The 27,300-nt window shown below is 42.9% G+C and overlaps 2 long non-coding RNA genes across 2 annotated transcripts in view; one reads left to right on the top strand and one right to left on the bottom strand.

Annotated features, from left to right (window-relative positions):
- Positions 1 to 2,136: 2,136 nt before the first annotated feature.
- Positions 2,137 to 3,402, bottom strand: LOC135571477 (uncharacterized). The gene is made up of 3 exons (XR_010463852.1): positions 3,180 to 3,402; positions 2,769 to 2,939; positions 2,137 to 2,457 (listed from the first exon to the last, which is right to left on the bottom strand). It is a non-coding gene; the product is annotated as an uncharacterized LOC135571477 (long non-coding RNA).
- Positions 3,403 to 20,158: 16,756 nt separating this feature from the next.
- The window catches only part of LOC135571476 (uncharacterized), a 29,657-nt gene continuing 22,515 nt past the window's right edge, over positions 20,159 to 27,300 (top strand). Inside the window, exon 1 of the long non-coding RNA XR_010463851.1 lies at positions 20,159 to 20,304. This is a non-coding gene — a long non-coding RNA (uncharacterized LOC135571476). The remainder of the gene's footprint in view (positions 20,305 to 27,300) is intronic.

Here is a 27,300-nt window from a genome sequence, read left to right as displayed (position 1 = left end):
TCTCTCACGTCACCCCGCTCCTCCGCTCTCTCCACTGGCTTCCAGTTGAAGCTCGCATCCGCTACAAGACCATGGTGCTTGCCTACGGAGCTGTGAGGGGAACGGCACCTCAGTACCTCCAGGCTCTGATCAGGCCCTACACCCAAACAAGGGCACTGCGTTCATCCACCTCTGGCCTGCTCGCCTCCCTACCACTGAGGAAGTACAGTTCCCGCTCAGCCCAGTCAAAACTGTTCGCTGCTCTGGCCCCCCAATGGTGGAACAAACTCCCTCACGACGCCAGGACAGCGGAGTCAATCACCACCTTCCGGAGACACCTGAAACCCCACCTCTTTAAGGAATACCTAGGATAGGATAAAGTAATCCTTCTCACCCCCCCCCCTTAAAAGATTTAGATGCACTATTGTAAAGTGGCTGCTCCACTGGATGTCATAAGGTGAAAGCACCAATTTGTAAGTCGCTCTGGATAAGAGCGTCTGCTAAATGACTTAAATGTAAATGTAAATGTAAATGAACGTCTGGGGGTTTCGGTCAGCCTGACCTCAGGGGATCACCCGGAGAGTAATGGGCAGGTGGAGAGAGTGAACCAGGAGGTGGGTAGGTTTCTGCGGTCGTATTGCCAGGACCGGCCAGGGGAGTGGGCGAGATATGTTCCCTGGGCAGAAATGGTCCAGAACTTACTAAGCCACTCCTCTACCAACATGTCACCATTTGAGTGCGTGTTGGGGTACCAGCCAGTCCTGGCACCGTGGCATCAGAGCCAGACTGAGGCTCCTGCGGTGGAGGAGTGGGTGCAGCGCTCTAAGGAGACCTGGAGGGCTGTCCAAGAGTCATTACGCCAAGCGAGTGTAAGGCAGAAGAAGAGCGCTGACCGTCACCGCAGTGAGGCCCCCGTGTTTGCACCTGGGGACAGGGTCTGGCTCTCGACCCGAAACCTGCCCCTCCGCTTGCCCTGCCGGAAGCTGGGTCCGCAGTGTATAGGGCCATTTAAAGTCCTGAGGAGAATAAACAAGGTTTGTTATCGATTATTACTTCCTTCGTATTATCGTATTAACCCCTCGTTTCATGTGTCTCTTCTCAGGCCGGTGGTAGCTGGTCCCATGCAGGAAGGTGAGGTTCCGGAGGTTCCTCCGCCCCCTCTGAACATCGAGGGGTCCCCGGCGTACACGATACGAGCTATTCTGGACTCGAGACGCCGGGTGAGGGGCTTGCAGTACCTCGTTGACTGGGAGGGGTACGGTCCGGAGGAGAGGTGCTGGGTTCCGGTGGGGGATATTCTAGATCCATCTATGTTGAGAGAGTTCCATCGCCTCCGTCCGGATCGCCCATCGCCTCGACCCCCGGGTCGTCCCCGAGGCCGGCGTCGCGGGGAGCTGCGCGTCAGGGGGGGGGGGGGTACTGTCACGAATATTACCGAAGGTGACTCCCCTTCTTGTTCGGGTGGCGCTCGGCGGTCGTCGTCACCGGTCTACTAGCTATCACCGATTCGTTGTTCTGTGTTCCTTTGGTTTTGTCTGATTCGTATCACCTGTTTCTTGTTTGGTTGTTAGGGTGGGGTTATATAAGTTTGTTCAGCCCACTTCTGTTTCGTGCGGGCTTGTTCCTCTGTTTTGTGTTAGTGTATTTTGTTTGCATTTTCGGGTTTCGCGCTGTCCGTTATTATTTCTGATCATTTGTTTTCCTACTTTTGTTCATGTTATTTTTCCTGGACATTAAAGCGTGTTTTTCCCACATCCTTTTGCTCTCTGCGCCTGACTCCACACCTCTTCACTCATTCATCGTAACATATTTTTTAAATCGGCCAATTAATCGGTATCAACTTTGAACGTGTTCAATGTATTTGGTACCATTCCACCTATTCCGCTCCAGCCATTACCACGAGCCCGTCCTCCCCAATTAAGGTGCAACCAACCTCCTGTGGTATTGATAGAGGTGACCGTTAGAGCTTCACGGTTGGTCCTTTTGTACTGGTCCTTATATCCAGTTTCATTTTCATTTCATATTGCATGTCATCATGGCCAGACTTTTGATGAGGATGTGGCTGGTTGCAATCAAATTGCCAAATTTCATGAAAAAGCTTCCTCTAATCTTGTTTCTACATCATGCCAAGTAAGTAATACAGCGTTAATAACACAATAGAGTGAACACCTTTATTTAACTAGGCAAGTCAGTTACAAACAATTCTTATTTGCAATGATGGCCAAACCCCGACGATGCTGGGCCAATTGTGCACCGCCCTATAAGCCCATGCTCAACACTGGATGTGGAAATGTTTTCCCTATCGTGGTCTACAGTACTCCATGCAAGACAACTGGTCCTTAAAGCGGTTCGCGTTGCCCTGGCAGCCTCCGTAGATGAACTGCTCACACTGCATGGTGGTCATGTTGAAGAAGTAGCTCGGCCAATAGGCATCACAGGGACCCGCATCTTTCTGTAAAGTGCAGATATGGGGGACCTCTGGTGGGGTGGAGAAGGTGAAAAGAAACACATTCTTATAGGAACTATTGAAAAATGAAATGGGTCACATTGTATCGTCTTTTATCCTGAATTGGTTTGGATTTACATTTCAAAACCCCAAAACTTTTCAAAAGTGCTGTCGGCTATATGTTCATACAATTCATGACTTAGAATTGTTTTGATGACATAAAATAAATGGCCTATAGTCTAAATAAAAAAATAAAACTGAACTTGATGAATATTTAAATGCAAAGAAAAACTACTGAGAATACCACACAAAAACAGACTTGTATAAACAAATAAAAACGTACTTGGTATTCTAAAACATGCTATCTCACACGCCAGAAAACTCATGAAGTTGTTTGCATTCCCAAGGCACCCTCCATAGACAAACTCTTCGCATTGTTGAGTGAAAGTATTGTAGTAGTAACGTTTGAGATATACTTTGCAAGGTCCCTCATCTACTTGAAGTTGACACACCTCTGAAATTAGCAGAAACACACAACATCAACACTATTGCTGGCTGCAAAATTAGGTCAAGGTATCTCTGAAGTACAGATTCATGTCTACAACAACTTTATCAGTACTGAAAAGTCATGAGCCAACGCCCATCGATTGATTATGATTGCAAAGTATTTTGGCTGTCGAGAAAAACGAATAAAATATTAATGTGGCTATTACCAGTTATGGTATTACAAATACATCAAATCATTTTTCTTTACCTTGTGTCGGTGAAAATGCAACAACGTAACAAAAAGAGCATGAAAGGATCAGAAAAATCAATGAACTGAGCTCCATTGTTGTAGATTTTTCCAAAGTTCAAATCTCCTAACTCTTCTAACTTTTCGCACCATCAGTACAGCCATTTATACTCTTGTAAACGCTTTCCAAAGCGGCACGAGGGGCGGGCTATAATGGCTAATTTCCATACAAACCCGAAGTAGGAACGACCTGATTAATGTTTTGATCTGCATCATAGACAACGTCACGTTCATACACTGTTGAACTAATAACGCAATATGTCAAACGTCCTTCATCGCGCGCAATAGATAGGGTCCAAACATTGATGTGGAAAGAGACTACAATAAATGTAGGCTAGTCTGGGAATGAAACTATTATGGGAGTATCATGAGAAGAAGGATTTGTTAACAGATTTATGACCATATGTGTCATAACATATGACAATGTTAATTATTGTTTTTCTTCTAGTTTATTTAACTTGTGAAGTCAGTTAAGAACTAATTCTCATTTACAATGACGGCCTACCCCGGACAAACCGCTGGGCTGGGCCAATTGTGCGCTGTCCTATGGCACAGCCCAATCACAGCCAGATATGATTCAGCCTCGATTCGAACCAGGGACTATAGTGATGCCTCTTGCACTGAGATGCAGTGCCTTAGACCGCTGCACCACTCACTTTGCAAAGTGGTTTCTAGTAATTAATTATAACAAATTATTAGATCTAGAATTTGAGAGTTTATTTATTAATGTGGGCGGCAGGCTTTTAAAGTTCGATTCGGTTCATGTTTTAGCCCTAAATCTAATTCAGATGAATGAAATTCAAATCAAATCAAATTTTATTTGTCACATACACATGGTTAGCAGATGTTAATGCGAGTGTAGCGAAATGCTTGTGCTTCTAGTTCCGACAATGCAGTAATAACCAACAAATAATCTAGCTAACAATTCCAAAACTACTACCTTATAGACACAAGTGTAAGGGGATAAAGAATATGTACATAAAGATATATGAATGAGTGATGGTACAGAGCGGCATAGGCAAGATACAGTAGATGGTATCGAGTACAGTATATACATATGAGATGAGTATGTAAACAAAGTGGCATAGTTAAAGTGGCTAGTGATACATGTATTACATAAAGATGCAGTAGATGATATAGAGTACAGTATATATGTATACATATGAGATGAATAATGTAGGGTATGTAAACATTATATTAGGTAGCATTGTTTAATGTGGCTAGTGATATATTTTACATAATTTCCCATCAATTCCCATTATTAAAGTGGCTGGAGTTGAGTCAGTGTGTTGGCAGCAGCCACTCAATGTTAGTGGTGGCTGTTTAACAGTCTGATGGCCTTGAGATAGAAGCTGTTTTTCAGTCTCTCGGTCCCAGCTTTGATGCACCTGTACTGACCTCGCCTTCTGGATGATAGCGGGGTGAACAGGCAGTGGCTCGGGTGGTTGTTGTCCTTGATGATCTTTATGGCCTTCCTGTGACATCGGGTGGTGTAGGTGTCCTGGAGGGCAGGTAGTTTGCCCCCGGTGATGCGTTGTGCAGACCTCACTACCCTCTGGAGAGCCTTACGGTTGTGGGCGGAGCAGTTGATGCAGCCCGCCAGGATGCTCTCGATTGTGCATCTGTAGAAGTTTGTGAGTGCTTTTGGTGACAAGCCAAATTTCTTCAGCCTCCTGAGGTTGAAGAGGCCCTGCTGCGCCTTCTTCACGATGCTGTCTGTGTGGGTGGACCAATTCAGTTTGTCTGTGATGTGTACGCCGAGGAACTTAAAACTTACTACCATCTCCACTACTGTTCCATCGATGTGGATAGGGGGGTGTTCCCTCTGCTGTTTCCTGAAGTCCACAATCATCTCCTTAGTTTTGTTGACGTTGAGTGTGAGGTTATTTTCCTGACACCACACTCCCTCACCTCCTCCCTGTAGGCCGTCTCGTCGTTGTTGGTAATCAAACCTACCACTGTTGTGTCGTCCGCAAACTTGATGATTGAGTTGGAGGCGTGCATGGCCACGCAGTCGTGGGTGAACAGGGAGTACAGGAGAGGGCTCAGAACGCACCCTTGTGGGGCCCCAGTGTTGAGGATCAGCGGGGTGGAGATGTTGTTGCCTACCCTCACCACCTGGGGGCGGCCCGTCAGGAAGTCCAGAACCCAGTTGCACAGGGCGGGGTCGAGACCCAGGGTCTCGAGCTTGATGACGAGCTTGGAGGGTACTATGGTGTTAAATGCCGAGCTGTAATCGATGAACAGCATTCTCACATATGTATTCCTCTAGTCCAGATGGGTTAGGGCAGTGTGCAGTGTGGTTGAGATTGCATCGTCTGTGGACCTATTTGGGCGGTAAGCAAATTGGAGTGGGTCTAGGGTGTCAGGTAGGGTGGAGGTGATATGGTCCTTGACTAGTCTCTCAAAGCACTTCATGATGACGGATGTGAGTGCTACGGGGCGGTAGTCGTTTAGCTCAGTTACCTTAGCTTTCTTGGGAACAGGAACTAATGGTGGCCCTCTTGAAGCATTTGGGAACAACAGACTGGGATAGGGATTGATTGAATATGTCCGTAAACACACCAGCCAGCTGGTCTGTGCATGCTCTGAGGGCGCGGCTGGGGATGCCGTCTGGGCTTGCAGCCTTGCAAGGGTTAACACATTTAAATGTTTTCCTCACGTCAGCTGCAGTGAAGGAGAGTCCGCATGTTTTGTTTGCGGGCCGTGTCAGTGGCACTGTATTGTCCTCAAAGCAGGCAAAAAAGTTATTTAGTCTGCCTGGGAGCAAGACATGCTGGTCCGTGACGGGCTGGTTTTCTTTTTGTAATCCGTGATTGACTGTAGACCCTGCCACATACCTCTTGTGTCTGAGCTGTTGAATTGAGATTCTACTTTGTCTCTATACTGACGCTTAGCTTGTTTGATTGCCTTGCGGCGGGAATAGCTACACTGTTTGTATTCGGTCATGGTTCCGGTCACCTTGCCCTGATTAAAAGGGTACGGTGTGTGTGTAAATAGTCCACATACTCACTACAAAATATTGCCTTGTCTCTAAGGAAGTGATACAGTATAAAACATTAACACATTGAGCTTATGTCATTCTTTATTGTGTCATAGTCCCCATCACATCTGGATGTTTCCCAATAAAAAAAAACAATCACAACTCAAATCAAATCAAATGTATTTATATAGCCCTTCGTACATCAGCTGATATCTCAAAGTGCTGTACAGAAAGAGTACTCTGGGCATCCATGCAGGATCTGCCTTGGTGAACTTTATTAGCTTTTCTCTTTACATCAATAGAAATGTAAACCGGTGGGAACTCTAAAAGGTATGAAGATACATGTTTCAAAAAGGACCAACTCAGTGGCCTTGTAGTTAGTGTCCACCCTGAGATCGGAAGACTGTACAAATATGGCCCAATTCCTCTCAAGCTGCCTCAACGCTATGAGCCGTTCCGGCTTGCACATGCCAAGGCTTGTGCAAGGCTACTTAGCTTTCAACAAGGAGAGTGGAGTGAGAAAATGTCATATGAGCTGCTTTATAATGTGTCCTATTTCTGTCCTAACCGACAACTGGTTCCCTGGATGCATAAAAACAACAACACTCTCCCCCTCATTGAGATTTTGTCCTTTGATAGACCCCTACTAAATGTCCATTAATTATAATCCACCAGTGGAGGCTGCTGAGGGGAGGACGGCTCATAATAATGGCTGGAATGGAGTAAATGGAATGGTATCAAACACGTCAAAGATGTGGTTTCCATGTGGTTGATAACATTCCATTGACTCCATTTCAGCCATTATTATGAGCTGGCCTCCCCTCAGCAGCCTCCACTGTAATCCACATAATAATTCAAATACATTGTTGCTGCAGTATTCTTTTCCTGCTGTAGCAAACTGTCTTAAGTTAAGATCCTACATCTGTACCTGTACCTGTATTTGATAGAATATTGAATAAGAGTCTTGGTCAAAGAAGAAAGGCCTATTTCCTAATACATATCAATTACATAAGTAGAGAACTATATCCCATAATGACAAAGCAAAAACAGTATTTTTAAACAATTTTGCAAATGTATTAAAAATGAAGAAAAATGAGCTTATTTACATAAGTATTCAGACCCTTTGCTATGAGACTCGAAATTGAGCTCAGATGCCTTATCCTTGAGATTTTTCTACAACTTGATTGGAGTCCACCTGTGGTAAATTAAATTGATTGGACATGAATTGGAAAGGCCCACCCCTGTCTATATAAGGTCCCACAGTTGATAGTGCACGTCAGAGCAAAGACCAAACCATAAGGTCGAAGGAATTGTCCGTAGAGCTCCGAGACAGGATTGTGTCAAGGCACCATTGAAGGTCCACAAGATCACAGTGGCCTCCATCATTCTTAAATGGAAGAAGTTTGGAACCACCAAGACTCTTACTAGAGCTGGCCGCCCAGGCCAAACTGAGCAACCGGGGGAGAATGGCCTTGGTCAGGGAGGTGACCAAGAACCCGGTGGTCACATTGACAGAGCTCCAGTGTGCCTCTGTGGAAATGGGAGAACCTTTCAGAAGGACAACCATCTCTGCAGCATTCCACCAATCTGGCCTTTATGGTAGAGTGGCCAGACAGAAGCCACTCTACAGCAAAAGGCACATGACAGCCTGCTTGGAGTTTGCCAAAAGGCACCTAAAGGACTCTCAGACCATGAGAAACAAGATTCTCTGGTCTGATGAAACCAAGATTGATCACCTTGCCTGAATTCCAAGCGTCATATCTGGAGGACATGGCACCATCCCTATGGTGAAGCATGGTGGTGGCGTCATCATGCTGTGATGATGTTTTTCAGCGGCAGGGACTAGTCAGGATCGAGGGATAGATGAACGTAGCAAAATACAGAGATCATTGATGAAAACCTTCTCCAGAGCGCGTAGGACCTCAGACTGGGGCGAAGGTTCACCTTTTAACACCACAACGACAACGCAGGAGTGGCTTCGGGACAAGTCTTTGAATGTCCTTGAGTGGCCCAGCCAGAGCCCGGACTTGAACCCGATCGAATGTCTCTAGAGAGTAGAGGTCGACCTTATTATTTGGCATGGCCGATAAATTAGGGTCGATTCCCATGTCTGGAATACACTGCCATCAGACACACATAACTGCACCACATATCACACTTTCACAAAATGCTTGAAGACATGGCTAAAGGTCAATCAGATTTGTGAACATGGTCCCTAGCTGTGTGTTGCCGCTTTCCATGTTGTCTGTTGTCTGTAGCTTGTGAGGTGTGGAAACACTTTGTTGCTTTTATGAATTTTGTCTTGCTGCTTTTTGTTTTATGTTGCTTTGTCTGTATGCTACGTCTTGCTTCTCCTATGTTGCTCTGTCTGTATGCTCTGTCATGCTTGTCCTATGTTGCTATGTCTTGCTTGTTCTATGTTGCTATTGTCTATATTGTAATTGTTTTTAATAACCTGCCCAGGGACTGCGGTTGAAAATTAGCCGGCTGGCTAAAACCGGCACTTTTACTGAAACGTTGATTAATGTGCACTGTCCCTGTAAAAATAAAAAATAAACTCAAACTCAATTTCAAGTTTCATAACAATCGGTAATCGACATTTTTGGATACCGATTATGGCCGATTACATTGCACTAATGTATATAGACTCTTTTTAAAAATTATTATTATTAAAATTTTTATACTGTGTTATTGACTTGTTTATTGTTTACTCCATGTGTAACTCTGTGTTGCTGTCTGTTCACACTGCTATGCTTTATCTTGGCCAGGTTGCAGTTGTAAATGAAAACTTGTTCTCAACTAGCCTACCTGTTTAAATAAAGGTGAAATAAAATAGATAAAAACTCCACAAGGAGACTGCATGGCAGACAGAAGCCACTCTTGTTACACGAGTGCAGCAAGGAACCAAGGTAAGTTGCTAGCTAGCATTAAACTTATCTTATAAAAAACAATGAATCTTAATATAATCACTAGTTAACTACACATGGTTTATGATATTACTAGTTTAACTAGCTTGTCCTTCGTTGCATATAATCATTGTGGTGCCTGTTAATTTATCATCGAATCACAGCCTACTTTGCCAAACGGGTGATGATTTAACAAAGCACATCCGCGAAAAAAGCACTGTCGTTGCACCAACATACCTAACCATAAACATCAATGCCTTTCTTATTAAAATCAATACACAAGTATATTTTTTTAAACCTGCATATTTAGTTAAAAGAAATTCATGTTAGCAGGCAGTATTAACTAGGGAAATTGTGTCACTTCTCTTGCGTTTTGTGCAAGCAGAGTCAGGGTATATGCAGCAGTTTGGGACACCTGTCTCGTTACGAACTGTGTGAAGACAATTTCTTCCTAACAAAGACCATAATTAATTATGTAAAATTCTAGCAAATTATGACATAACATTGAAGGTTGTGCAATGTAATAGCAATATTTAGACTTAGGGATGCCACCCGTTCGATAAAATACGGACTGGTTCTGTATTTCACTCAAAGAGTAAACGTTTTGTTTCGAAATTATAGGTTCCGGGTTTTGACCATATTAATGACCCAAGAGTTGTATTTCTGTGTGTTTATTATATTATAATTAAGTCTATGATTTGATATTTGATAGAGCAGTCTGACTAAGCGGTGGTAGGCAGCAGCAGGCTAGTAAGCATTCATTCAAACAGCACTTTCCTGCGTTTGCCAGCAGCTCTTCGCAATGCTTGAAGCATGGCGCTGTTTATGACTTCAAGCCTATCAACTCCCGAGATTAGGTTGGCAATACTATAGTGCCTATAAGAACATCCAATAGTCAAAGGTAAATGAAATACAAATGGTAAAGAGAGAAATAGTCCTATAATTCCTATAATGACTACAACCTAAAACTTCTTAACTGGGAATATTGAAGACTCATGTTAAAAGGAACCACCAGCTTTCATATGTTCTCATGTTCTGAGCAAGGAACTTAAAACGTTAGCTTTTTTACATGGCACATATTGCACTTTCACTTTCTTCTCCAACACTGTGTTTTTGCATTATTTAAACCAAATTGAACATGTTTCATTATTTTTCGGAGACTAAATTGATTTTATTTATGTATGATATTAAGTTAAAATAAAAGTGTTCATTCAGTATTGTTGTAGTTGTCATTATTACAAATATATATATAAAATAAAAATAAATCGGACGTTATTCAAATATGGTTTCTACTGACAATTGATGTACCAAACTATGGCATAAGGGAACAACGAGTGGACAAGAGGCAATCCGTAATTTCGATTAGCTATTTGTTCAGCACTTTCGAAATGTCCAGTGGCAGAATTCAGAACATGGGCCATTCCTACAGTATTCGCGCTGTACACCAAGTCAGAACCGTAGGATAAATAACGGGGGCATATAAACAGACAATGAAAGCTCTTACAATATTCGATGATGACATTTCTCTAAAACAGGCTATAGGCTAATTAAGAGGTGAAAAGGGACCAAATTATTAGCGTGAGGCACATGGGCTACTAACAGCTTACTACACAACATACACTTACTGTAGTAACGTTATTACTTTCTTAGCTACATATGCATATTGCCCTGGCATTTCACATCATTTATGCAGCAGCGTACAATGTATTTTTGTACTCACCTTGTGCTGTGGTCGCGTCCTTCCAAACCACTCATTGTTGAATTTGTGATTTCCAACTTGTTGTGTAATGTTTATGTCCAATGGCCGATGAGCACCGATACGTTTTATCTATAATTTCTGATTCATTATGATGACTGCTAGCTAAGATTTTGAAAGTATGATGTTGACATGATCAGTCCAATCAAAGCTACTATAAATATAACGTGATTTGACGTCATTTTATCTGTGGCAAATGACCTTGATTCTTCTTGGATGGCCACTTCTAATGTAACGCTATGTCAGCAGGCAAAGGGCGAGAATTTTAGAGGTCTCCCCTTACACTTCGCGGTGACGTAGTTTCCCCATGAGTGGCAGAACACTGAGCCAATCACGGCAAAACACTCCGTATTTTCTGCTTGCTTGCCCCACCACCACAGAAAGCACTGAGCCAGGCAGAAACACCTGCATTTTGGAGCTGCCTTGCTCAAGAAAACAAAAAAAGAGACCATGTTTGTTTACGGCTTTATTAACTCAATTATATATATATATATATTTTTTTTTACATTGTTTACAAACTGATATGTGACACATTAATGCCAAAATAACATGCAAAACAGGCAAGCCCGATTTTGTCATTGTATTTATTTATTATTATTTTTGCAAAAAATGTGGAGCTCAAAACAGGTGGTACTCAAAATAGGTGGGGCGTTATAACAGGCTCTGCCCCACCTTCCCTGAATGAATGGTCGCCATTGGATTTAATCAATAGTGGAGATTTGCATGGCCGGGGAACACAGAGCGCAGCCTGGAGGAATGCACTACAGATCTGCCATTTCATAATCTGGTTACTTGTTTTTCTTGCACTTTGACAGGTAGCCTATTAGCCCTAATATTTAGCTAATGAATCGCCTAATATCTAGCCTTTATTTAGCTTCTTACTTCAGCTACACATCACTAGCACCTCTTTTCCAGCTGTTCCCGTGCGCAACAGGCAATAGGCTACGCAAGCCTCTCCGCAATAGACCGTTTCTCTTCTCTTGAAATCCCAGGAAAAGCTATAAATTACAAAAGCGACAGGACATTTTAAATATTTTTTTTATACTAGGCCTAATAGCTTATTTGGGAAAAGAATCAGGCTTGCTCTTTTAATTGCTGAATGTAAAACAGGCCAACAGCATAGAAAATGCATGCTGGGAAAGTGTAGGAAAAGTGTAGCTTTTTCAAGCAGAAATTTGCTTCCTGCAACACTAACTCAAAAAAGTTCTGGGACACTGTAAAGTCCATGGAGAATAAGAACACCTCCTCCCAGCTGCCCACTGCACTGAAGATGGGAAACACTGTCACCACTGATAAATCCACCATAATTGAGAATTTCAATAAGCATTTTTATACGGCTGGCCATGCTTTCCACCTGGCTACTCCTACCCCGGTCAACAGCACTGCACCCCCCACAGCAACTCGCCCAAGCCTTCCCCATTTCTCCTTCTCCCAAATCCGTTCAGCTGATGTTCTGAAAGAGCTGCAAAATCTGGCCCCTACAAATCAGCCTGGCTAGACAATCTGGACCCTTTCTTTCTAAAATTATCTGCTGAAATTGTTGCCACCCCTATTACTAGCCTGTTCAACCTCTCTTTCGTGTCGTCTGAGATTCCCAAAGATTGGAAAGCAGCTGCGGTCATCCTCCTCTTCAAAGGGGGGGACACTCTTGACCCAAACTGCTACAGACCTATATCTATCCTACCATGCCTTTCTAAGGTCTTCGAAAGCCCAGCGTGGCTGGGTGTACCTCAGCCACGCTCAAGGTACTAAACGATATCTTAACCGCCATCGATAAGAAACATTACTGTGCAGCCGTATTCATTGATCTGGCCAATGCTTTCGACTCTGTCAATCACCACATCCTCATCGGCAGACTCGACAGCCTTGGTTTCTCAAATGATTGCCTCACCTGGTTCACCAACTACTTCTCTGATAGAGTTCAGTGTGTCAAATCGGAGGGTCTGCTGTCCGGACCTCTGGCACTCTCTATGGGGGTGCCACAGGGTTCAATTATTGGACCGACTCTTCTCTGTATACATCAATGAGGTCGCTCTTGCTGCTGGTGAGTCTCTGATCCACCTCTACGCAGATGACACCATTCTGTATACTTCTGGACCTTCTTTGGACACTGTGTTAACAACCCTCCAGGCAAGCTTCAATGCCATACAACTCTCATTCCGTGGCCTCCAATTGCTCTTAAATACAAGTAAAACTAAATGCATGCTCTTCAACCGATCGCTACCTGCACCTGCCCGCCTGTCCAACATCACTACTCTGGACGGCTCTGACTTAGAATACGTGGACAACTACAAATACTTAGTTGTCTGGTTAGACTGTAAACTCTCCTTCCAGACCCACATCAAACATCTCCAATCCAAAGTTAAATCTAGAATTGGCTTCCTATTTCGCAACAAAGCATCCTTCTCTCATGCTGCCAAACATGCCCTTGTAAAACTGACCATCCTACCAATCCTCAACTTTGGCGATGTCATTTACAAAATAGCCTCCAATACCCTACTCAACAAATTGGATGCAGTCTATCACAGTGCAATCCGTTTTGTCACCAAAGCCCCATATACTACCCACCATTGCGACCTGTACGCTCTCGTTGGCTGGCCCTGGCTTCATACTCGTCGCCAAACCCACTGGCTCCATGTCATCTACAAGACCCTGCTCGGTAAAGTCCCCCCTTATCTCAACTCGCCGGTCACCATAGCATCTCCCACTTGTAGCACACGCTCCAGCAGGTTTATCTCTCTAGTCACCCCCAAAACAAATTCTTTCTTTGGCCGCCTCTCCTTACAGTTCTCTGCTGCCAATGACTGGAACGAACTACAAAAATCTCTGAAACTGGAAACACTTATCTCCCTCACTAGCTTTAAGCACCAACTGTCAGAGCAGCTCACAGATTACTGCACCTGTACATAGCCCACCTATAATTTAGCCCAAACAACTACCTCTTTCCCTACTGTATTTAATGAATTAATTTATTTTGCTCCTTTGTACCCCATTATTTTTATTTCTACTTTGCAAATCTACCATTCCAGTGTTTTACTTGCTATATTGTATTTACTTTGCCACCATGGCCTTTTTTTGCCTTTACCTCCCTTATCTCACCTCATTTGCTCACATCGTATATAGACTTGTTTATACTGTATTATTGACTGTATGTTTCTTTTACTCCATGTGTAACTCTGTGTTGTTGTATGTGTCGAACTGCTTTGCTTTAACTTGGCCAGGTCGCAATTGTAAATGAGAACTTGTTCTCAACTTGCCTACCTGGTTAAATAAAGGTGAAATAATAAATAAAAATGAGAGGTAGTGCATTGGTGTGATCACTTTTGGCCGGTTATGGTAACATTGTTGCACTGATGCTTTGCAAATAGTTGCACAGGACAGACAGAGATGAGCACAGTGAAAAAGAAGAACCAAAAGAATTATGGAAACCACTTGATCAACAAGACAATGACATACTGTAGACCTAAGAATATGCGTAGGCTAAAAAGTGTTTGTTGTCGAATTGCTACAATTAAATATGAGTTACTATATTATTTTTAATTAGGCCTACATGTGCATTGATGTATTATTTGCTATTGTCAGTATGACAATGAACACACCGTGAAAGCACTGAATGGTCTGAACCAGTATCTGTGTGTTAGAGACCTCATGAATGGTCTTCTTACCTACCACCTAATTAATAGCAGCACGTAGGATGTGTTGATTAACTGGTGAGGGACTGTAGATCAATAAACGATCAACTTTCCTCTAGTGTGGATGCTCACCCACATTTTATAGTTATGTAGCCTATTGTTTATCATTAGTTATCGTTGTAGTTATTGGCTTGGTGGATGGCCCGGGCCTTAACTCTGACAAAACACAACCAACGTTATTATTACAACAGAACTAGCCTACGAGTAAATAGCTAACGTTAGCAAACTTGAATTTAATAAATATCAAATTAGAATTGAATTCTCTATAAATAGACTCTTTCAAATGATTTACTCTTGTAAGTTTGCCACCAGTGTGCTGCGCTAGGGACATAAAGCGGAAGTCGAATCCATCACTTCCGTTGTTTGGCTGTGTCCATAGCAACGTTCGAAAATGAGGTGGATACGTCATTCCCAAACATTCTAAGAATTTATTAACCATATCTTAGTGCTCGCTTGTTAGACAATGTAAAAAATGTGTCCTATTCTTCCTGTGGGTGTATATGAACATATTTGAATAAGATCTAATGTTGCTAAAACACTGTTTATCATGAGTGACTGCCTAAATGGGGCCAGAGCCAGAGCCATTTATTTAGAGTTGGGCCAATGTGGTTTCTGCATTATGATGCATTTACATGAAGCGACAACATTAAATGGCAGCCATGTTAGCACCCTATTAACATTATATGGAATATATATATTTTTTAAATACTATAAAACGGAATGTCTAGAATGAGCATTATGATGCATTTACATAACACGACAACATTCTATGGCAGCCTAGTTAGCTCCTCATTAAAATATATGGGGAATATTTAAACACTGCTATGTAACTGAATGTCTAGAATTAGAACAATATTCAAAAAGTTGGCCTAACTGTCTAAATATATGGCTGTGGTTGGGACTAGGCATAGGCTAACCTCTACAGTACCTGCAGCCCTATAAGACTATGGTTGCCTTCCGCTTTGCTAGACAGTCACCGGGGACAAAGAACTAAAAATACAGAGAGCCCATAAACAGAAGGAAATCAAGACAGGGACGTAAATGGAAATAAAATGGTTTTCTATTGTGACTTAAACCTCAAAGGATGCAGGGAGGTTGAAAATAAACAAACATGCGGAAGATGGGAAGGATATAAATCTAAAAGGAAATGAGAAACAATATGAATACAACTCACCAGTGGAACAAATAGGACCTGTAGTTTATTAAAAGAATACAGTTGAGGGTTCCGTGCATTGTAAACTTGGTAGTGGCACACAAAAAATCCTTGAATTACTACAAGGTCAGAAGTTCATAATCACATTGCAAATCCAATCAGAATAGTCTAACCTGTTCTAACCTATGTTCCATTTTAGAGTAAAGTAGAACTTCTGAGATTACTACATTTCAAATCCTTGGCTCAGTCATGAAATGATGACTGCCCTGAAAACATGTTTAAGTGATATTACTGGAATGTTATTGCACTGTGCCCAGCTAGGTGTGAAACACAGCCAAGTCAGGGGAAAGTAGTGTTCTTGACAGTGCTCTTGACCCCAACTTATAATTCACAGCTCTGTGTTGTGAAATTGTTCTGGTATGCAACTTTACCAGTCAAAAATAACCTTTATGTATGATTTATAGTCCCAGTAGACATGGACATTTCCCTTTCTAAGACATAGCAGATCCTCCCCGTTCCCTTCCTCAGGATTTGAATTTTGTCAAATTGTGCATTTATTGCAGAGGAAGAGCGGGACCCGTACTCTGCTCATATCTGTCTGTTGGTCATTTTGATTATACTGTGCTTTATTTCTCACAGGTTTGTTACTCAGGCCTTCCCCTGGAGTGAGTGTAGTGTGTGTATAGTGTTATTGTTCTGTACAATCCCAGAAAGAAACTCATATGCTATAGGCCTACCTGTCCTGCACTCGTAGGTTATACAGTATGGTCTACCTGTCCTGTACTCATAGGTTATACAGTACGCCGAGCTGTCCTGTACTCATAGGTTATACCAGTAGGCGAGCTGTGTCCTGTATACTCCTATAGGTTATACAGTAGGCCTAGCTACCTGGTTATACCTGTCTACTGTCCTGTACTCAGTAGGTTATGTCCTGTACAGGTAGGGCCTACCTGTCCTGTACTCATAGGTTATACAGTAGCCTGTCCTGCTGTCCCTGTACTCGTAGGTTATACAGTAGGTTCTACCTGTCCTGTACTCAGTACAGTAGGTCTACCTGTCCTGTACTCATAGGTTATACAGTACCTGTCCTGTACTCGTAGGTTATAGGTCTACCTGTCCTGGGTTATACCCTAGCTGTCTGTACTCGTGAGGTTATACAGTAGGCCTGTCCTGTACTGTTCTGTACTCCATAGGTTATGTACAGGGTTATACCTGTCCTGTACTCGTAGGTTATAGGTCTACCTGTCCTGTACTCGTAGGTTATACTGTCCTGGTTATACCTAGTCCTGTAGGGTTATACAGTAGGTCTACCTGTCCTGTACTCGTAGGTTATACAGTAGGCCTAGCTTTTCCTGTACTGTAGGTTATACAGTAGGCCTACCTGTCCTGTACTCATAGGTTATACAGTAGGTCTACCTGTCCTGTACTCGTAGGTTATACAGTAGGTCTACCTGTCCTGTACTGTACTCGTTAGGTTATAGGTTATGTCCTGTACTCGTAGGTTATACAGTAGGTCCTAGCTGTCCTGTACTCGTAGGTTATACAGTAGGCCTACCTGTCCTGTACTCATAGGTTATACAGTAGGCCTAGTCTGTTCTGTACTCTGTATACACTGTAGGTCTACCTGTCCTGTAGGTTATACAGTCTGGTAATGGCCTAGCCTGTTATACCTGTTATACTGTCTGTACTAGGTTATAGGGCCTCTACCTGTCCTGTACTCATAGGTTATACCTGTACTGTTCTGTACTCAGGGTTATACAGTTAGGCCTACCTGTCCTGTACTCGTAGGTTATACCTAGCTGTTCTGTAGGTTATACAGGTAGGCCTACCTGTCCTGTACTCGTAGGTTATACAGTAGGTCTACCTGTCCTGGCCTAGCTTTTCTGTACTTTTCTGTAGGTTATACAGTAGGCCTACCTGTCCTCTAGGCCTTTGTCCCTGTACTCGTTTATAGGCCTCCTGTCCTGGACTCGTTGGCTTATAGCAGGTAGGCCTACCTGTCCTGTACTCGTAGGTTATACAGTAGGCCTAGCTGTCCTGTACTCGTAGGTTATACAGTAGGTCTAGCTGTCCTGTACTCATAGGTTATACAGTAGGTCTAGCTGTCCTGTACTCATAGGTTATACCGTAGGTCTACCTGTCCTGTACTCGTAGGTTATAGGCCTACCTGTCCTGTACTCATAGGTTATACAGTAGGTCTACCTGTCCTGTACTCATAGGTTATACAGTAGGTCTACCTGTCCTGTACTCGTAGGTTATAGGCCTACCTGTCCTGTACTCTTAGGTTATAGGTCTGTTTGTTATTCTTGGCTGGTAGAGGAGCCAGTTCTGTGTATGTTGCTATCCCTCCTTGCACAATCTTTTGGAATATGAAAACAGGCATTTTGGGGAGGCATTTTCCTCTTGGCAATTGTTCGTTTGTCTTGAAATGCCTTCAAACCCCCATGGAAAGCCAGAACTTGTGCTTTACTCTGGTTATGAACTCAGTCATATTTAATAAGACTGAATTTTAAGATTTTAGAACAAACTCCATAATGAACAGTGACTCGTGGCCCCTGACTGTGGCTTATGCACTGAAGGAAGCTGCATTACACTAAATTAGTCATTTTCCTCACTTAACTGCATAATTATGGTGCTTTTAATTGCTTTTAATTTTCTCTCTACCTGCCATTGGAGAGTTGTTGTGCTCCACAGCAACGCTTGAATGCAGATTTATAGACAGGTTTGTCAAGGGTCTCTACATTAACTACCCAAATGGAATTGGGAGGAAGCACATGTCGTTGCCTAAAATCAAACTATTTTACATAGGCAGTATTAACTGTTTTGAACATTTCCGCCCAAAAACAGGTCTATTTTTATGAGGATGTAGACTTAGCGAAACAATTTCAGGTGGCTTGTTGAAACCAATTATGCATCGTAGATTAAATGCATATAGGCTATGTTAAACACTTAAAAGCTGATAGTAGTTGTACATTTAAGCTCTTCTACTGTACTCTATGCACCTTCAAAAAAGAACACCATCCATGCTGACCCATGTTGACTCCTATGCTTCCCACAGTTGTGTCATGTTTGCTGGATGTCCTTTGGGTGGTGGACCATTCTTATTACAAACGGGAAACTGTTGAGCATGGAATAACCCAGCAGCATTGCAGTTCTTGACACACTCAAACTGGTGCAACTGGCACCTAATACCATACCCCATTCAAAGGCATTTAAATATTTTGTCTTGCCCGTTCACCTTCTGAATGACACACACACACAATCCATGTCTCAAATGTCTCAAGGATAAACAAATACTTATTTTACTGGTCTCCTCCCCTTCATCTATACTGATTGAAGTGGATTTAACAAGTGACATCAATAAGGGATGATAGCTTTCACCTAGATTCACCTGGTCAGTCGGTCATGGAAAGAGCAGGTTTTCTTAATGTTTTGTGTAAACAATGTATTGGGCACTGCTCAAAAGTAGTGCACTACATATGGAATTTGGGACGTACCAATGGTCTCTTGACACTCCCATATCTCTAGAACGGGAGTGTTCCGCTCCTCATCCCTTCACTCCCTAACAGTTTTCAAGGGGAGTTTGGCTGTGGCCCCGCTATGAAGGGAATGCCCTCAGGTGGATTTAAGAGAGATTTTCATCATCCATAATATATTACTGTAGCTTTACATGGAGGATCTAATGTTTTACTTCATCCGAATCGCTTCATCTTCATGCTTCTAGATTCCTGCACATCTCTATGTCCATGTACTGGAGCTGGTATACTGTAACTGGTACAGTTAGTATTATGGTGACTCCATAGGGAAATTAGATTAGATTTTTGGCTAACATTGTTAGATGCAAACAGGCTTGTTAGTCTCAAACTATATTATAATTGTTTCCCTCTTAATGACAAGAATTTGGATTGGGTTTGGGGAGCTAGGCTACATGGTAATACACTAATCCGATCTCTATCGGTTGTCTTGTGAAACTGCAATAAAGGCTTGTTGACAGTGAGTGTAATAGATAGGTGGCACACACACAATAGTATCCCCCTCTTATCATAGCATGTATTCATCCATATGAGATGTTCTTTCAGTATGTTTTGTGTTCTTTTTGTATTCATCGATATGTAGACCTTAGGCTAGCAGTCTGCCAGTGATAGGTTACATAGACTGAAGTAGAGGCAGAACAGGACTGCTGAAAATACAGTTGACAACTTCCCGTTTATTTACAACTATGGACCGTTCTTAATGTGGTTCTGTCAAGATGGTGAGTCAATTTCCAAGTAAATTGTCAGGGGGAAAGTAAGCTATTAATATTAACATTCAATAGATTGGAATGAAATGTAATGTAAAAGTTAGTCTCACACAACCACACCATTGGCATACATATCCATTCTCACACAGACAACCTACGCCCAGGCCACGTAGCTCGTACCACACCTACGTCTATGTGTTTGTCATCTTTTCCTCTGTCTTTGCATGTGTTGTAGATCATCGACCAGGATATCAACCCCTATGTGGACCAATGGGAGGCAGAGGGGATATTTCCTGCCCACAAAGTCTTCAAGCTCTTGGGAAATGCTGGCTTTCTGGGTGTCAACAAGCCAGTTGGTATGAACTTCTTCTGTGTCTCTTCCTCTGTGAAATTGAATTGTCTCAAAAATAATCACCCGGTTAATGACTTTTTCTGAGATATTTCTTTGCCTGATTCTGATTCACTTGTGGGAAATTATGCTTAACATAATTCACTGTCTCCCCACTATAAAACCGTGTCAGTTGAAAGCACTTCGCTTTGAAGAGGGCAGCTAATTTCAGATGATAAAGATGGTTTAATTAATCTAGTGTTTTCATGAACAATCACCTGAATCAGAGTTAGATGAGGAGCAGCTTGAAAATAAGAAAATGGTGTAGCCTCGTAAAAGGGTCTCGAAAGATAAAGCAGCAGCAAGTGGTAATGAGTTCCTCATAGACCCCTAAGTGCCCAATGTGTCCAACTAGGCACTGATCTTCATCAAAACTCAACAGAAGAGCCTCTCAAGGGCTAGCGTGAGAAAATTAAGTAGAGAAATGTTGTTGCATACCAGACTCAAGATGATATAGGCCTAAGGAGTGCTTAGAGTGTCATTCTGGCTTTGGCCCACTCCACTGAATATGTGGATGTGAGTAGCGGCCATATTGTGGTGAGTGTAGATATTTGCCCACTCTGAATGTGTGGAGTCACGTTCCACAAAAGCTGTCAGTCCTATTTCCATTTCAAATGCTGTCCTCTACCACCTGAAGCATCACTGAGGGAAAAAATTGACTTTTTAGAACAACTTTGATTGTCGTATTTTAATCATATATAACACGTTTCAGAATTTAAAGTGGTGATTCATTCCTAAGACTAATTTTGTCAAGATGTTTTCAGACCTCAAAAGAGGTCGAGATGGGTCCATGTCACACTACACACCAATCTAGATCCAAATACAGCATATCAACCCAATGACTAGAAAATACAACTCATCTCGACATTAGTCCTCTTAGATGTCAAAACATCTAACAAACTTTTATTTTGAAGTGAACTACTACAGAGAACAATGCAGTGGGTGTTGTTGGTCGTGGTGGGCCTTATGGGGAAATTGGCTCATAAATCTAGTTAGGTCAGAGAAGAGTGGGGCGAGCAGCTTTACAAAGTGCTAACTACAGAGCCCTTCAGCATTAACAGTCTGGATTAGAGAGAAGGTGGACAAGGAAGTCCCAGACACATCAGATTACCAGATGGTATATTAGATAAAGAGGTTATGGTTTATCCTACACTGTCAGAGACTAATGCTGAGACGAGACACATATTGCTAATAGCCTATATTGCTAATAGCCTATATTTCTGATAGCCTACAGTGCATTCGGGAAGTATTCAGACCCCTTTTTCCACATTTTGTTACGTTACAGCCTTATTCTAAAATTGATTAAATTTAAAAAATCCTAATTAATCTACACACAATACCCCATAATGACAAAGCGAAAAAAAAGTGAAGAAATGTTTGCAAATCTATATATTTTTTTTTTACAGAAATACCTTATTTACATAACTATTCAGACCCTTTGCTATGAGACTCAAAACTGAACTCAGGTGCGTCCTGTTTCCATTGATCATCCTTGAGATGTGTTCTACAACTTGATTTGAGTCCACCTATGGTAAATTCAATTGGTTGAACATGATTTGGAAAGGCACACACCTGTCTATATAAGGTCCCACAGTTGACAGTGCATGTCAAAGCAAAAACCAAGCCATGAGGTCGAAGGAATTCTCCGTAGAGCTCCAAGACAGGATTGTGTCGAGGCACAGATGTGGGGAAGGGTACCAAAAAATGTCTGCAGCACTGAAGGTCCCCAAGAACACAGTGGCCTCCATCATTCTTAAATGGAAGACATTTGGAACCACCAAGACTCTTCCTAGAGCTGGCCGCCGGGCCAAACTGCACAATCGGGGAGAAGGGCCTTGGTCAGGAGGTGATCAAAACCTGATGGTCACACTGACAGAGCTCCGGAGTTCCTCTGTGGATATGGGAGAACCTTCCAGAAGGACAACCATCTCTGCAGAATTCCACCAATCAGGTGGAAGCCACTCCCCAGTAAAAGGCACACGACAGCTGCCAAAAGACACCTTTTGAGAAACTTGTTTCATGAGAAACAAGATTCTTTGGTCTGATGAAACCAAGATTGAACTCATTGGCCTGAATGCCAAGTGTGACATCTGAAGGAAACCTGGCACCATCCCTATGGTGAAGCATGCTGTTGGCAGCCTCATGTTGTGGGGATGATTTTCAGCGGCAGGAACTGGGAGACTAGTCAAGATCGAGGGAAAGATGAACGGAGGAAAGTACAGAGAAGATCTTTGATGAAAACCTGCTCCAGAGCATTCAGGACCTTAGACTGGGGCAAAGGTTCACCTTCCAACAGGACAACAACCCTAAGCACACAGCCAAGACAACGCAAGAGTGGCTTCGGGACAATGTCCTTGAGTGGCCCAGCCAGAGCCAACGCTTAAATCCGATCTAAGATCTCTGGAGATCTGAAAATATCTGTGCAGCAACGCTCCCCATCCAACCTAACAGAGCATGAGAGGATCTTCAGAGAAGAATGGGGGAAACTTGTCATACCCAAGAAGACTCAAGGCTGTAATTGTTGCGTCAACAAAGTGCTAAGTAAAGGGTCTGAATACTTATGGAAATGTAATATTTCAGTTTTCCCCCCAAAAAAATGATTGTGCAGAAAATTCTACAAACCAGTTTTTGCTTTGTTGTTATGGAGTATTGTGTGTAGATTGATGAGGGGGGGAAAACTATTGAATGAATTTAATTAATGAATTTAATTTAATCTCACCTCTGCCTTGCTTGCACAATGATCCCCCTCCTGAAGCAATGATCCCCCTCCTGTCTTGCCAATCGCCTGCATGCAAAAGCTAGTAATTCGGTGGCGCAACTGGCGACACTTCAGGCTGAGGATATACCCATGTGTTACACCCACATCCAAGAGGACCTGTCAATCACAAGCCTTGTGGGCATGTCCCAGAACATCGATTTCCCTTCTTGCAATACAGAGGGCAAGATATATTTCTGTGGTTTGGCATGTCATTGTGGATTCACACTGTCAATGTTTATAAAGGATTTCAAAACACTGTAGCTGAGTGGTTTGTCAGTTGTATCAATGTTTTTGTCCTCTAAATTCGAGGTCGAACGATTATGATTTTTCAACACCGATACCGATTATTAGAGGGCCAAAAAAGCCGATACCGATTAATCGGACGATTTAAAAAATGTTTTTTATTTGTACAACAACACTGAATGAACACTTATTTTAACTTAATATAATACATCAATAAAATCAATTTAGCCTCATGTAAATAATGAAACATGTTCAATTTGGTTTAAATAATGAAAAAACAAAGTGTTGGAGAAGAAAGTAAAAGTGCAATATGTGCTATGTAAGAAAGCTAACGTTTCAGTTCCTTGCTCAGAACATGAGAACATATGAAAGCTGGTGGCTCCTTTTAACATGAGTCTTCAATATTCCCAGGTAAGAAGTTTAAGGTTGTAGTTATTATAGGAATTATAGGACTATTTCCCTCTATACCATTTGTATTTCATTAATCTTTGACTATTGGCTGTTCTTATTGGCACTTTAGTATTGCCAGTGTAACAGTATAGCTTCCGTCCCTCTCCTCGCTCCTCCCTGGGCTCGAACCAGCAACACAACGACAACAGCCACCCTCGAAGCAGCCTTACCCATGCAGAGCAAGGGAAACAACCACCCCAAGGCTCAGAGCGAGTGAAGTTTGAAACACTATTAGCGCGCGCCAACTAGCTAGCCATTTCACTTTGGTTACACCAGCCTCATCTCGGGAGTTGATAGGCTTGAAGTCATAAACAGCACAATGCTTGACAAGCACAACGAAGAGCTGCTGGCAAAACGCACGAAAGTGCTGTTTGAATGAATGTTTACGCGCCTGCTTCTGCCTACCACGGCTCAGTCAGATACTTAGATACTTGTATGCTCAGTCAGGATACGCTAGATAATATCTAGTAATATCATCAAACATGTGTAGTTAACTAGTAATTATGATCGATTGTTTTTTATAAGATAAGTTTAATGCTAGCTAGCCACTTACCTTGGCTTACTGCATTCGCGTAACAGGCAGTCAGTCTCCTTGTGGAGTGCAATGAGACAGAGGTAGGTCGTTATTGCGTTGGACTAGTTAACTGTAAGGTTGCAAGTTTGCATCCCCCGAGCTGACAAGGTGAAAATCTGTCGTTCTGCCCCTGAACGAGGCAGTTAACACACCATTACTAGGACGTCATTGAAAATAAGTATGTTCTTAACTGACTTGCCTAGTTAAATAAAGGTATAAAAATACAAAAATCAGCAAATCGGCGCCCAAAAATACCGATTTCCGATTGTTATGAAAACTTGAAATCTGCCCTAATTAATCGGCCATTCCGATTAATCGGTCGACCTCTACCCTAAATACCAAATTGTGAAATGGTCTGCTGAAATGTGCCTCCAAACATTTGTTGGATATGCATTGCCTAATCAATATAATTGAATCATTTCCAATTTTGTTAGTAGTATCTTATGTGTTTTCCTGAATTACTATACAATAGAGATCAGGGACCGTATCCACAAAGCATCTCAGAAAAGGTCCTATGAATCCTGTTAAAACCTGTTTTAGGAAGAAGAAAAAAATCCCAGCTCGGAGTAGGTTTTAGATTGATGTTAAGACACTCCACAGACAAACTCTGAGGTTGGAGTAAAATTAACTCATAAAAGTGTATGTCTGAGGTACCTCAAAGGATAGATGGGGACATTCATTGACATTGTTTCAAATGATGGGGAATAACCAATCGCAGTGGGGCATCACCAGCTGTGATGCCTCAATCTTCAGACAACCACAGTCAATGTGACTGTACATCAAATGGTGCAATGGTAAAACTTTTGATATAAATCTCGCCTAACACGATCACTTTGCCTTTCTTGAAGGGATACTTCGGGATTTTGGCAATGATGCCCATTATCTACTTCCCCAGATTCAGATGAACTCGTGGATGCAATTTTCGTGTCACTGTGTCCAGTATAAAGGAAGTTAGAGGTAGTTTCACGAGCCAATGCAAACTAGCATTAATGCAAAAGTCTATGGGTATCTGCAAGCATGCTATACCTATACACTTCCAGTCATTATGCTAACACTGGCATTAGCATTGTCTCGCGAAACTACCTCTAACAACTTTCACTCTAGACACAGTTCATTTGACTCTCATCACTGCAGTACCTGATTCGAATCCAGGCTGCATCACATCTGGCCGTGATTGGGAGTCCCGTAGCGTGGCGCACAATTGGCCCAGCGTCGTCCGGGTTTGGCCAGGGTAGGCCATCATTGTAAATAAGAAATTGCTCTTAAAAATAAAGGTTAAATAAATGTTTAAAAAAATAGTTAAGCCCTAGATGCCCAATTTATGGCATTTTAACAATATGATATTGTGCTCCAAACGAAATAACATGATGTCTGTAATCAAATTATACAATTTATTTATTAGCCTAGTGGTTACGTATGCTCTTTATTGTCTGGTCAGCTGGGTGTTCAACCAGTCTTTTCTGGGAACAGTAGTTGCTACCGTAGGCGCAAACCAGTTGCTTTCCATTTTCCCCCTGGTGAGTCAGTACTGCCAGCAGCTCCCAACTCCGAACCCCCCCCCACCGAACCCCTCAATATCTGAGTTTGGGTCTGTGGAACCCTTGGTGGAGGAAATGCCATCAGAAGGTTTCCTCAGACCAGAGAGCGTGAGGTTGAAGCTGCATAACTCTCCTTCACTTCAAAGCGCAAGTCATGAAGCCATCACCCAAAGTCCTGTGGCTTTCTGCGATTGACGAAGCTGCAGCCATGGACTCGCACACAGGCGGCTGAGGATATTGGCAGCAGTGGAACTCGGCAGCAGTCTGAGCAGTACTATTCAGGTTCACACTGCTCACCTCCCCAGCATTAGCAGCACCTCAGCAGTCGAACATAGAAAATAAAAGTGACACTACTTAATATCGGTGCTTGGAATGTCCGCTCACTAATGGACACTGCTGGACCAAACAGACCTGAGAGACGTACGCTCTTGTTGGCAGAGAACGTACCAAATACAAAATGGACATTTCCACCGTAAGTGAGACCCGGCTAGCTGACCCGGGGACAGGTTGCAGAAGTTGGAGCCAGTTACACCTTCTGAAGCACCATTTACAGGCTAAAAACAGGTCACCATCATAAACATTTACATTTAAGTTATTTAGCAGACGCTCTTATCCAGAGCGACTTACAAATTGGTGCGTTCACCTTAAGACATCCAGTGGAACAGCCACTTTACAATAGTGCATCTAAATCTTTCAAGGGGGTGGGTGAGAAGGATTACTTTATCCTATCCTAGGTATTCCTGAAAGAGGTGGGGTTTCAGGTGTCTCCGGAAGGTGGTGATTGACTCCGCTGTCCTGGCGTCGTGAGGGAGTTTGTTCCACCATTGGGGGGCCAGAGCAGCAAACAGTTTTGACTGGGCTGCGCGGGAACTGTACTTCCTCAGTGGTAGGGAGGCGAGCAGGCCAGAGGTGGATGAACGCAGTGCCCTTGTTTGGGTGTAGGGCCTGATCAGAGCCTGGAGGTACTGAGGTGCCGTTCCCCTCACAGCTCCGTAGGCAAGCACCATGGTCTTGTAGCGGATGCGAGCTTCAACTGGAAGCCAGTGGAGAGAGCGGAGGAGCGGGGTGACGTGAGAGAACTTGGGAAGGTTGAACACCAGACGGGCTGCGGCGTTCTGGATGAGTTGTAGGGGTTTAATGGCACAGGCAGGGAGCCCAGCCAACAGCGAGTTGCAGTAATCCAGACGGGAGATGACAAGTGCCTGGATTAGGACCTGCGCCGCTTCCTGTGTGAGGCAGGGTCGTACTCTGCGGATGTTGTAGAGCATGAACCTACAAGAACGGGCCACCGCCTTGATGTTAGTTGAGAACGACAGGGTGTTGTCCAGGATCATGCCAAGGTTCTTAGCGCTCTGGGAGGAGGACACAATGGAGTTGTCAACCGTGATGGCGAGATCATGG

Source organism: Oncorhynchus nerka, linkage group LG4 (genome assembly GCF_034236695.1).
Source record: "Oncorhynchus nerka isolate Pitt River linkage group LG4, Oner_Uvic_2.0, whole genome shotgun sequence".
NCBI lineage: Eukaryota > Metazoa > Chordata > Actinopteri > Salmoniformes > Salmonidae > Oncorhynchus > Oncorhynchus nerka.
Note: the sequence above shows the minus strand (reverse complement) of the source record. Positions and strands in the feature narration are given on the sequence as shown.